We start from the raw sequence: 13864 nt of genomic DNA, 5'->3' as shown, positions 1-13864 counted from the left end.
AGTTTGTTTAAAATCTTTGCAAACTTATTAAAAATAAAAAAGGAAAAAAAAAGAATCACATATACATACGTATTCACAGCCTTTGCCATGACACTCAAATTTGAGCTCAGGTGCATCCTGTTTCCACTTATCATCTTTGAGATGTTTCTACAACTCGATTGGAGACCACCTGTGGTAAATTCAGTTGATTGGACATGATTTAGAAAGGCACACACCTGTCTATATAAAGTCCTAAAGTTTCCAGTGCATGTCAGAGCACAAGCCAAGCCATGAAGTCCAAGGAATAGTCTGTAGACCTCCGAGACAGTATTGTATCAAGGCACAGATCTGGGGAAGGGAACTGAAAAATTTCTGCAGTATTGAAGGTCCCAATGAGCACAGTGGCCTCCATCACCTGTAAATGGAAGAAGTTTGGAACCACCAGGACTCTTCCTAGAGCGGGCCTCCCGGCCAAACTGAGCGATCGGGGGAGAAGGGCCTTAGTCAGGGAGGTGACCAAAAACCCCACGGTCACACTGACAGCACTCCAGCGTTTCTCTGTGGAGAGAGGAGAACCTTCCAGAAGAACAACCATTTCTGCAGCACTCCGCCAATCAGACCTCTATGGTAGAGTGGCCAGACAGAAGCCACTCCTTAGTAATAGGCACATGACAGCCTACCTGGAGTTTGCCAAAAGGTACCTGAAGGACTCTCAGACCATGACAAACAAAATTCTCTGGTCTGAAAAAACAAAGGTGGACACTTTAGCCTTAATTTGCAAGTGTCATGTCTGGAGGAAACCAGGCACTGCTCATTACCTGGCAAATACCATACCAACAGTGAAGCATGGTGGTGGCAGCATCATGCTGTAAAGATGTTTTTCAGAGGCAGGAACTGGCACACTAGTCAGGATCGAGGGAAAGATGAATGCAGCAATGTAGAGAGACATCTTTGATGAACACCTGCTTCAGAGCACTCTGGCCCTCAGACTGGGGCGAAGGTTCATCTTCCAACAGGACAACGACCCTAAGCATACAGCCAAGATAACAAAGGAATGGCTTTGGGAGAAACTGCCCAAAAATAGGTACGCCAAGCTTGTAGGCTGTAGTTGGTGCCAAAGGCGCTTCAACAAAATATTGAGCAAAGGCTATGAATACTTATGTACTGTACATGGGATTATTTTTTTGATTTTTTAATAAATTTGCAAACATTTCAAACAAACTTTTTTCCCCGTTGTCATAAAGCGGTATTATTTGTAGAATTTTTAGGAAAATAATGAATTTAATCAATTTCGCAAAAAGGCTCTAACATAACAAAATGTGGAAAAAGTAAAGCGCAGTGAATACTTTCCGGATGCACTGTAGAATAAAAACATGCAAAATTAATGCTTTCAGTTAGGGCAAATTTGTTTTAGCTCAATATTGTTAATTAATGTTATACATTTTTCTAAAACCTTTGATCTGAATTATCACTAAAACTAACTTTTGCTGTATTGCCTTTGCTCCTTAGATATCCTTTGTTATTTGCACAGCGTTCCTACTAGCCTGGTCTCCTTATGCGGTTATTTCTATGTGGTCAGCTTGTGGTTATCAGGTACCAGCACTTACCAGTGTAGCGGCCACGCTGCTTGCAAAGTCAGCAAGCTTCTACAATCCCATAATATACCTAGGCTTGAGCTCCAAGTTTCGACAAGATCTACGGACCATGATGTGCTGTTTTCAGCCAGAGAAAGATTTACCTACAAAGTGTGAAAAAGCAGCAGTTATGTATGAACTAAAGAAGATGCAACCAGAGGATCACAATCAGAATTCTAAAAGAATAGAGAAAAATACACTGCTGACAAATGATTCTTCATCACAAAGGAGAGATGATACGGGAGAATCCCCTGATGTCTCTGAAATTGGACGAACAAAGGATATAATTTCCAATGTCAATAAGGACATTACATTTGACTTAGAGACAGGACAAAAAATACGGATGTAGATCATATCTGGTTCATCCATATCAGATGAGTGTATGATTTAGATGTAGATGGCACATAAATTAATTTTCTTTTGGTGAGTGATACTGTAAGTGGCCATGACCTAGCAGCTTCTAGAAATTACATCATTGGTCTGTTTGATCTATTTCTCCTTGCTCTTTGATGCTTAGCTAAGTCAACCTTGTTAAAATCCATATGTAGAAACAATGGGAACATTTCTGGAAAGAGGAGTGAATTATATTATTTTAACCACAATTTTCATGTTCTAAATAGGATTATCTTTACATCTAAAATAAAACGTATAAAATTTCCTTTAAATAAATGGCTAAAAATTATCTTGATTTTAACCACTTGCCGACCGCCGCACGACTATCTACGTCGGCGGTCAGCCCCTCACAGGCAAAGTGACGTAGGGCTACGTCACTAGCTTGTGAGGGTCTAGGGAGCGAGCGCGCGCCCCCGGAGGCGCGCTCCCGCTCCCGAGTGGTCACGGACCCCCCCGCGCGTGTGACCGGCGGACCCGATGTCCGCCGGCCACTCTGCGATCGGCGGGGGAGAGGGAGAAAGTCAGGCAGCTTGTGTAAACAAGCTGCCTGTCATTCTCCTCGCTGTATGAGAGCTGATCACATGGATCTACTATGTAGATCCGTTGATCACTCTGCATACAGCTGAAGCCCCAGCCAATCACAGTTAGAATCACGCCCCTAGGGACACACACAGCCCCTCCCTCTCAAATAAAGTTAACCCCTTCACTACCAGTGTATTTTTACAGTAACAGTGCATATGTATAGCACTGATTACTGTAGAAATGTCACTGGTAACCCCAAAAGTGTAAAAAATGTCAGTCAAGGGTCCGATCTGTCCGCCGCAATGTCGCAGTACCGCAAACAAAATCGCAGATCGCCGCCATTACGCGTTAAAAAAAAAAACAACAAAAATGACAAAAATCTTTCCCTTAGTTAGTAAACGCAATAACTTTTGCACAAACCAATCAAAATACGCTTTTTGCGATTTTTTTTACCAAACATAGGTAGCATAAAACAAATTGGCCGAAAATTTTAAAAAATTTTGATTTTTACATTTTTTTTGGGGGGAATTTCATATAAAAAAAAGGGAAAAATATTGCTATTTTTGCAAAATGGACGCTCTTTTTTTGTTTATAGCTCGTGATCAAAAAATCGCACAGGTGATCAAATACCGCCAAAAGAAAGCTCTGTTTGTGGAAAAAAAAGGACGCCAAATTCGTTTAGGTACAGCGTCGCACGACCGCGCAATTCTCCGTTAAAGTCACGCAGTGCCGAATCGCAAAATACCCCCTGGTCGGAATGGGGGTAAAATCTTCCGGGGCTTAAGTGGTTAAAGAGTTGTCCTGTTCAATAGGACTGTAGTTTTCCAGTCAACTAAAATGTTCTTACATTTACCTGTAATTACCGGTTTATAACTTTATCTAAAGCCTAGTAGACACCGATAGTTTTTTTTCGTTCATCCCAGTCAGTTGGACAAAAAAAAAACTGACAGCTCCAACCTGATGTTTGTACAACGATCTCCCCAGCTGTCTATTGTGTTCTGACATGGGGATGGCCTCATCTGATATTCCTGGCTTATGGTCAATAGAAATGTACAGCAGGTCATTATACAATGCAGTATTGAGGAGATGCAATAATAATAAAAAATTCTAAAAAAAAGTGCTTTGTACTAGGCTGATTCCTATTACAACAACTGGGGTGAATTTATCATTCATTGATTCAGCTCAGCTGTAGCAATGTAGCATACATATCCACTTTAATGTGGAGAAGATGCACCTGGTACATATTGGAAGCATTATGTAGCTTGCGGGTGGTCAGGAATAAAACAACGGAACCAAGTAAAGCAATTTTCAAGACCTGCTGCAAGAGCAATCATAACTAATAAGGGTATAAAAGATTTCTTGCTGACACTATTTACTAAACTTGTATACATATATTGCATATAGAAAACTATACAAATAAGCAACCCGTGTGCTTCTGTATATGCTTCTATATACAAACTGGGTTTTTCTGAAAGTAAAGGATTACTTTAATGAGCAATGCATCTATAACATAACAATATGTTCTTTCTGTAACAATAAAACATGTCAAATAAAGTATCCAATGGCATTCCCCTCTTCAATTTTTTATTTTTTTAAATGGAAGACAATTGAAAAATGGAAGGCCATTGCAGATTAGGATGAACTGAAATAAATCTGTAGGAGACTGTCATGGTGACAGAGGTTTTAGTTGCATAAACATTTGCAAACATCTGGGGTGTATTAATTAAGCATGGGTCGAGGGTAAAAAAAGGAGAGGGTAAAAAGAATAGAAACATTATTTACATCCTTACATGAGATGGAGAGTGTGCATAAAAAAAACCCGACATCAAAAAGTGAGACAGAAATGATGGGCATAAGAAAACAGATTACCGACCTGTTAGGTTATAGAGCAAAAGCCTCATTACAGAAAAGCTGCAAAATAGGTTACGAATCAGGAGATAAATGTGGGAAATTGCTAGCTAACGCGGTAAAAGAGATGAAATTGACTACATACATCCCCCAAATATTCTCACCTAAAGGCAGTAAGATATCGCTACCCAGACAGATTGCTCAGGCATTTGGAGATTATTATTCTGCCCTATATAATTTAACAGATAATTCAACAACTTTAACAGAGATGGAGGAATATGTGGCCTCAGCTCAAATGCCAAAATTATCGGAGGAAGCCTGCAGGGAATTGGACTCGCCTATAGAATTGACAGAAATACAACAAGCCTTGAATATGATGAAGACTGGAAGGGCGCCGGGGCCGGATGGCTTTACCCTCCAGTACTATAAAGGTGTTTTTCCCGATAGTAGGTCCGTATTTATTAAAATTATTTAACTGGGTTGGGCGGGGATCAATTTTCTGCAGGGACACGCTGAGAGCACATATTACGGTTCTTCCTAAAGAAGATAAAGATTTAATGTTATGTGGGAGCTATAGGCCGATATCGCTCCTTAACACAGATTTAAAAATCTTCACGAAGATATTAGCAACCCGTCTGAATCAACACTTACAATCATTGATTCACCTGGATCAGGTGGGTTTCATAAATAATAGAGAGGGGAGAGATAATACTACTAAAGTATTGGATTTGCTGTTGGAAATTGATAGATCTCAAATACCATGTGTTTTTTTAGGTACCGACGCAGAAAAAGCGTTCGATCGCGTGAATTGGAAATTTATGATATCAACACTCAAACATATTGGACTGGGGGAGATTATGATACATAGAATTCCTTCTATATATGCTGATCCAACAGCTCAAGTGAAAGTAAATAGGATCCTATCGGACCCTTTTAATATTGAAAACGGCACGAGACAGGGATGTCCCCTATCCTTTTTATACTGTCCCTGGAACCATTCTTCTAAATATTCAAGGTGTCCGGATGGGAAAGGAACAGTATAAAATCTCGGCGTACGCAGATTTGATATTTACAATAACAAATCCGGTAATATCATTACCCAACTTAATTAGGGAATTTGAACAATATGAGGCCATGTCAAACTTAAAGATAAATTTTAATAAGTCAGAGGCTATGGGGATAAGACTGTCTAGCAATTCTCTTCAAACGTTAAATTAAAATTTTAAATTTAAATGGGCAGAGAAAGCAATAAAATATTTGGGTACGTATATAATCGGCCAATCCTGACCTAGTATATGAATTGAACTTTAAACCTCTCTTGACCACAATTCGTTATAAACTGGAAAAATGGAAGACGGGCTTATTCTCTTGGCTAGGGACTGGTGTAACCTTATCAAGATGTCTATACTACCCAAATTTTTATATCTACTTCAGACATTACCTGTAAGGATCCCAATATGGTACTTTAAACAGATAAATTCAATATTTATAAAATTCATATGGGCAAATAAGAAGCCGAGGATATCAAGACAGTTACTTACATTTCCAAAAAAATATGGAGGAGCAGCAATACCAGATATCCGTAAATATTATTACGCCTCACATGTTAGGAGGCAAATAGATTGGTGTCGCCATGGGGAAACAAAGTTATGGGTGAAAATAGAACAAACTAATACAAAGGTACCACTAACTAGAGCACTTTGGTGCTATGAGAGCTTACCGGCAGAATTAAAATCACATCAATTAATAGGGACAACTCTAAGAATATGCTCACAAATTTGTTTTCAAAACGACCTCACTACGTATGATTCACCATTATATCCCATAATAGGGAATCCAAGATTTACCATGGGAATGGAAGCACAACCTTTCAGGAATTTAGACAAATCAGGATGTTTCCAAGCATCCCATTTTTTGAGAAACAAATGGCCGACATTGGAGATACTAATGGATGAGGGAGGGGAATTTAGACTTCCCTTCTGGAATGCACTTCAACTTTCTCATTTTTTAAGATCCATTCCTAACCCACAGAAGTATAACCGTCAGCTTACAATGCTGGAAGAATATTGTAGTGAGTCAGGGAACATATCCCATATGTTGGCAAAAATATACTCCCTGATAAATACTCCTAAAGTAGGATACCAATTATCTTATATTGATAAATGGGAAAGGGAATTATCCTGTGCCTTCCCCACTGAGCAGAGACAACAGATGATTAATCTTGCTTTCAAATAGTCTATATGTACTAAATTTCAGGAATTAAACTTTAAAATCTTGACAAGGTGGTATTATACACCATATAAGTTACATAAAATAGCGACAAATAACTCGGATAGATGCTGGCGATGCTCAGTGGAAGAGGGCACATATATACACATTTTCTGGTCGTGCCCTAAATTATCAGACTATTCGGGAAAAGTTAGAGAGATAATGCAAAAAATTTCAGAATTTGAGATTCCGGAAGACCCGGGGTTGTTCCTTTTACAATTGAGTGGGATACCAGGGAAGAAATATAGGAGATCCATATTATGCCATATGGCAAACGCAGCCAGAGCCTGTATCCCTCTTAAGTGGAAAAAACAGCAACCCCCAACAATCAATTGCTGGATAGGTAAAATAGAAGAAATAAATAGAATGGAGGATCTGGTCCTGACAGGCCAACAATATTTAGAAACATGGGGAGCTTGGAACAGGTTTCTAGTATTGAATCAGGGGATTGATAGGTTGGAGGAAGACATTAAATTCTGGAGGAATATAATAAATAAAAAGACAACATGGAAGGGAGGGGAGGAGGAAATTTATAATTTATATTAATTTTATATATATATATATATATTTTTTTTTTTTTTCTTCTTTGCGGTTGGTTTCATTTTTTGGGGTTGATTTGAGTTATAAAATAAAGAATGAAGGGAGGGGGGAGTATTGCTAGAATTAGTAGTAGAATAAATAGAAGATGTAGGAACCAAGAGTTTGAGGGATATGCAGTTTAAATTGTTTTGATGTTCTTATGTCTTCTCGTTTTGTTGGAATGTGTTATCCCACCCGAAAAACTTAAATAAAAATTATATTTGAAAAAAAAAAAAAAAAAAAAACACGGAATTTTTGTAAAATCTTACCTGTAAAATTCCTTTCTCTGAGTCCTCCGACAGTCGCCGCCTCTTCATATTCGTCACAATGGGGTATTAGACTTTGCTCCGTAGGAGTAGCTAGGCAACAGAAGATGTCAATATTAAAGCTTTTAACATATCCCACCCCCAGGGGGTGGTCCCCTCAGTCTATACCCTCCTGCTTCCTGTTCCATACCTCAGTTTCAGTAGAATAGCAGTAGAGTACATACACAAACCCCAAAAGAGGGGCGGGGGCGGCGACTGTCGGAGGACTCAGAGAAAGGAATTTTACAGGTAAGATTTTACAAAAATTCCGTTTTCTCTTACGTCCTCCGACAGTCGCCGCCTCTTCATATTCGTCACAATGGGGACGTCCCAAAGCAGTGCAAACATGAGGGGTGGGAAACGCAGCCGCGCCAAAGGCAACGCAGTCTCCACATCAGAGAAAGTAACCTTACCAAGGGAAGGAAACCAACTGGGCAACATGAAAAAAAGCTTGCTCAACAGTAGCAACAACCCAGCAAGAACAAATAAACTAGGGATAAAAAACATCCCAAACAGCCAAGGGCCCAAAAAAACAAGGGACCTTAAGGTACTGCCGCACTAAGAACCTTGCGGCCAAAGGAAGCATCTGCCGATGCCTGAACATCCACTTTGTAGAACTTTGAGAAAGTGTGAACGGACAACCAAGTCGCCGCCTTACACACCTGGGCCACAGAGGCCCGATGATGACAGGCCCAAGACGTACTCAGAGATCTGGTAGAGTGCACCTTCACAGGCATAGGAGGAACCTTCCCCTTCAAAGCATATGCCTACTCAATGGTCTGTCTGATCCATTTGGCGATGGTAGAAGCCGACGCCGCCATGCCCTTCCGAGGTCCCTCAGGAAGGACAAAAAGAGAATCCGTCTTGCGAAAGGATTTTGTCGAATTCAGGTAAACCCTGATCGCCCTGACAACATCCAAGGAATGCAAAGCCACCTCCTTCGGATGCTTAGGCTTCGCGCAAAGCGAAGGCAAGACAATGTCCTCATTGAGGTGAAATTCCGAAATCCTTTTCGGAAGAAAAAAAGGATTAGGACGCAAGACCACCTTATCCAAGTGGAGTACCAGATACAGAGACCTGCACGACAAAGCTGCCAGCTCCGAAACTCTGCGAGCCGAAGTGATCGCCACCAAAAAGGCGACCTTTTTGGACAACATAGGTAACGAGATCTCCCTGATCTTTTCTAAGGGAGCATGTTGCAACACGGACAGAACAAGGTTCAAGTCCCATGGAGGCAAAGGCTCCCTCCGAGGAGGGACCAGGTGCCGCACCCCTTGAACAAAGGTGCTAACCAGAGAATTAGATGCCACAGGGTGCTGAAAAAGAACGGCCAGAGCAGAAATCTGACCCTTAATCGTGGCCAACGCCAAACGCTGGTCCACGCCCGTTTGAAAGAAAGCCAACACTCTCGAAACCGAATATGAGCGAGGAGAGTACCCCCTGGACTCACACCAGGTAAAGTAGGCCTTCCAAGTATGGTAGTATATCTTCCCCGAAGAGGCCTTTCTAGCATTGATCAAAGTATGAATGACCTCCGGAGAGAGACCCCTATCCTTCAGGACCTCGGTCTCAACAGCCAGGCCGTCAAAGCCAGCGACTGTAAAGCAGGATGGAATATCGGTCCTTGAGACAGAAGATCTTCCCGAAGAGGCAGACGCCATGGAGCGTCGACCGCCAGATTCACGAGGTCTGTGTACCAAGACTGGCGGGGCCAGTCCGGCGCCACCAGAATTACCGTTCTTGGTTCCGAGGACAACCTGCGAAGGAACCGGGACAGCAACTGAATAGGTGGGAATGCATACATCAGCCGATACTGATGCCACTGAGCCACTAACGCGTCTGCCCGAGGATCGTGCGTCCTTGCCACGAACCTTCCCACCTTGCTGTTCAGACGAGACGCGAACAGGTCCACATCCGGAAGACCCCACTTCGCGCACAACATCTGGAAAACCTCTGGGTGGAGCGACCATTCCCCCTGGTCCAGAGTCTGACGGCTCAGATAATCCGCCTGCCAGTTCTCCACCCCCGGAATGTGAACTGCCGTTATCGCCGGGACGTGTGTCTCGGCCCAAGACAGAATGTCGGCCACTTCCCGAGCCGCTCGGGCACTCCTGGTGCCCCCCTGGTGGTTGATGTAGGCCACCGCTGTGGCATTGTCCGTCTGAACCCGAACCGGACAGCCCTGTAGCCTGTCCGTCCAATGTTGAAGGCAAAGATTTATCGCCCGCAATTCCAGAATGTTGATCGGAAGGGAGGATTCCTCCTCCGACCAAGTACCCTGGGCGGACAGAACGCCCAGAACACCACCCCAGCCCGACAGGCTGGCATCCGTGGTGATCACCGTGCACGAAAACGGACGAAAAGACTTGCCCCCCGACACCGCCGGGGACTGCAGCCACCATAGAAGATTCCTTCTCGTACGAAGACTCAACGAGATCTGAAGATCCAGAGATTGTGGTCGCCCGTCCCACCTGGACAGGATCTCCGCCTGGAGATCCCTCGTGTGAAACTGGGCGAAGGGAATCGCCTCGAAAGCCGAGACCATCAAACCCAAACACCTCATGCCCGTCCGGAGGGACGAGCACGGAACGTCCCGAAGGGACCTGACTTCGTCCTGAAGCGTCTTGAGCTTGTCTTCCGGGAGGAAGACTTTTGCCTGAACCGAATCCAGAATCATACCCAGATAGGGAAGACGAACCGACGGGCACAGCGTCGATTTTGGGAAGTTTATCGTCCAACCAAACTCCTGCAGAGTTTGCATCGTGACGGACAGGTCCGTCATCAGACCCTGACTGGTCGCAGACCGGACCAGAATATCGTCCAGATACCCCAGGATTGAGATACCCTGGGCTCTCAATAAGGCCAGAACCGGCGCAAGCACCTTGGTGAAAACCCGCGGAGCCGAAGCGAGACCGAAGGGTAACGCCACAAATTGATAATGATCCTCCGCAATGGCAAATCGAAGGTACTTTTGGTGACCCTCGAAAATGGGGATGTGTAGGTACGCATCCTTCAATTCGATGGAGGCCATGAATTCTCCTGGAACCAGGGCAGCCACCACCGAGCGCAGGGATTCCATGCGGAACTTGCGAACCCGCACAAAGCGGTTCAGAGCTTTTAAGTCCAGAATTGGACGAACCTTGCCCTCCTTTCTGGGCACAGTGAACAGATTTGAATAAAATCCCCGAAATCTGTCCCGATGAGGCACCGGAACCACCACTCCCTGAGCCCGCAGGTCCTGCACCGCCAGCTGCAGATCCCGCAAATGCTCCGGAGACAGTTGAAGGTTTGAGGTAAAAAACCTGTTCGCCGGCCGAGAGAGGAACTCGATCTTGTATCCAGACCGAACAATCTCCTGAACCCACCTGTCCCGAACGCGGGCCAGCCAGGGTTAAAGAAAACCGAGCAAACGTCCCCCCACCCCAGAACTGGGTGAGGGCGTCCCTTCAGGCCGCGTTGTTATGGGCAGCGGATCCGGACTGGCCGGACTTCTGCTTACCTGCCCACGGTTTCTTTTGGGAGCCTTGACCCTTGAAGGGCTTGCCCTTATAGTGCGACCGAAAGGACCCCTGCGGGGGCCTAAATGAAGCGTGCTTCTTACCTTGAGCGCCCTTAGCCTTGTGAGATTGGGGCAAGAGCGTGCTCTTACCCCCAGAGATCCCCTTAATCAGCGTATCCAGGGAGTCACCAAAAAGGCGAGATCCTGAATAGGGCAAATTAGCCAAGGTCTTGCGAGACGATTGGTCCACAGACCAACATTTCAGCCAAATCAAACGGCGTGTCAACACTGCCACGCTGTGCACACGTGCAGCCAAAGGAATTACATCCAATTCCGCATCACACAAATACATGACACCCTGATGGATCTGATCCACCATAGCCAACGTCGTTGGTGGGGCAGAATCAGCCACCAGGACGCACCTGAGTACCTGCGTCCAATCCGCAACAGCCTGAGCTGCCATAAGGGAAGCAAAAATAGCTTTCAACATGGAACCGGTAACCGAGTAAGTATGACGGGTGAGAGACTCCAGTCTCCTGTCCGTAGCGTCCCGGAACACCGGGGTATCCTCTGCCGGAATAGCAGTGGATTTATTCAAAACCGCCACCGCGTGATCCACCGGAGGTGGTACACACCAACGTTCATCAGTGGCGGGTGTGAAGGGATAACGCAGCTTGAACCTACTTGGCACAGCAAAAGGCTTTTTGAGATTGCGCCATTGTTCACTAACAGCGCGCTGAAAATCCTCAGTGCAAGGAAAAACCTGTGATGTTTTGCGCCTCCGCTGTGTCCCATAAGAAGCCAGAACGGCAGGTGAACATGGTTCATCCTGTAAATGCGTTTGTTTGATAGAAGCAACCAATTCATCCATGATTGCAAGCTCTTCAGACGAGCCAGGGGGAGAATCATCAACCCCCTCAACCTCTGCATCCCCCTCTGACCCTGCAAAGTCCAGGGACGAACGGGACCCCGATAAAGGGACCCCAGCCATAGCAGCCCCATCACCTTCGCCCTCTGAATCAGAGGAGATTGAAACTCTGGGCCTTTTAGTGGATTGAGCAGCCACAAGCATCTGCACCTGAGCAGCCAGGTTAGCCACAAGGGTGGCCAAATCGCCCCCCTCAGGGGAAACAGCAGCAGCCCCTTGTCCACCCAGTAAGGTGGGAGGAAATTTGCTTTCCTGAGAATCCATGCCCCCAGAAGTGTGCAGGAGAAAAAAAGGGTAACTGACCCTTTAAAAGGGTAACTGACCCACCGCACACACACACCAGCACAATGCGACCCCCACAGGGAAAACTACAAACACATCAAGGAAAACAGGACTAAGGAGGATAAAAACCTGGAGAGAACACTGCTGCTGCTGTATCGATCGGTGTGCTCAGGGAAAAGGAAGTGATGCAATAGAAGCCGCTCCTATAAAGCCTATGGAAGGCTACAAAAAAATGGCCGCCGGGGAGGAGGTAAATACAGTGCTACATGAGGTCGGAGCGATCGCCGCCAAAATGGCGGCGCTTTGCGCCAAAAACACCGCTCCCCGCTATAGAAGAAGCCCTCATTGCCTGTAGTCATCATTAAAATGGCGGACCGCAGCAGCGGCCGCCGCATGTTGCACAAAACATGATCCACAGCATGTCCTACAACACATAGCATGTCACACAGAGAAATCACACACTTATGCACACAGAACAGTGTATCACAGCCCCCCTCCTTGCAGCCCACAGCAGCATCCAGACAGGGAGACCCATAGTGTGAACAGACATGCAGGGTTACACAGTCCCAGACTGACACCCACTAAACAGACAGGTCCCCACACAGAGTACACTTACCTGCTGAGTGGCGTGGGGAACCCGCACAAGCGATCAAGCCACTGCACATGAGACAGGGAGAGATTCGCAGCCAGGACACAGGAGGACTGCGGTGCGAAACCGCATGGCGACCAGTGAGGTAGCCACCTCACCATAGCATCCCTGCAGCGAACAGGGATGGGTCGTTCGATGGCAGGCTGGGAAGCCACTGGCCTACAACCTGCGACCAGGGGGGCCAGCCCGAGACCCAGCCCGCACAATCCTCTTCATCAGAAGAACTAATGCTGACAAAAGTAACAGCTAAGTAAAGAAAGAGAAAAAAACTCAAATAAAATCAAAAAGAAGATAAAGGCTGAGACAAAATGCCCCAGCACAGAAACAGCCAGCTAACTCCTGAAAGCTAGACATTGAAACTGAGGTATGGAACAGGAAGCAGGAGGGTATAGACTGAGGGGACCACCCCCTGGGGGTGGGATATGTTAAAAGCTTTAATATTGACATATTCTGTTGCCTAGCTACTCCTACGGAGCAAAGTCTAATACCCCATTGTGACGAATATGAAGAGGCGGCGACTGTCGGAGGACGTAAGAGAAAAAACATTTGCAAACATATGTGGAAGCTGCACTGTATCGTCAAGGTCCTCCTTGTATAGTGCTTTCCTAACTCTAGTCTATGAAAGGAAAGCCTCCATGCCATGGCATATGTAACCTTACGCAACTTAAGGTTAAACTGCTTTTCCTCCAATCTTATTGTGTTGCCACTTGTCCTCTTACACCCCGAGACTGAATAGTTTCCTACCTACACTGGGATCACCATTGAGATATTTGTATATCGCTATCATATACAGAATATCACAAAAGTGAGTACACCCCTCACATGTTTGTAAATATTTTATTATATCTTTTCATGTGACAACACTGAAGAAATTACACTATACTACTAAGTAAAGTTGTAAGTGTACAGCTTGTATAAGCGTGTAAATTTGCTGTCCCCTCAAAATAACTCAACACACAGCCATTAATGTCTAAACCA

At 44.9% G+C, this 13864-nt stretch overlaps 1 pseudogene across 1 annotated transcript in view; it reads left to right on the top strand.

Annotated features, from left to right (window-relative positions):
* Positions 1–1962, top strand: part of LOC309543379 (opsin-5-like) — a 29184-nt pseudogene extending 27222 nt beyond the window's left edge. Inside the window, exon 6 of the transcript XR_014226133.1 lies at positions 1489–1962. The product of XR_014226133.1 is annotated as an opsin-5-like (transcript). The remainder of the gene's footprint in view (positions 1–1488) is intronic.
* Positions 1963–13864: the final 11902 nt, after the last annotated feature.

The sequence above is a fragment of the Pelophylax lessonae genome, assembly GCF_965119305.1.
Source record: "Pelophylax lessonae genome assembly, chromosome: 13".
NCBI classification, from domain to species: Eukaryota; Metazoa; Chordata; class Amphibia; order Anura; family Ranidae; genus Pelophylax; species Pelophylax lessonae.
This window is presented reverse-complemented; position numbering and strand designations above follow the sequence as displayed.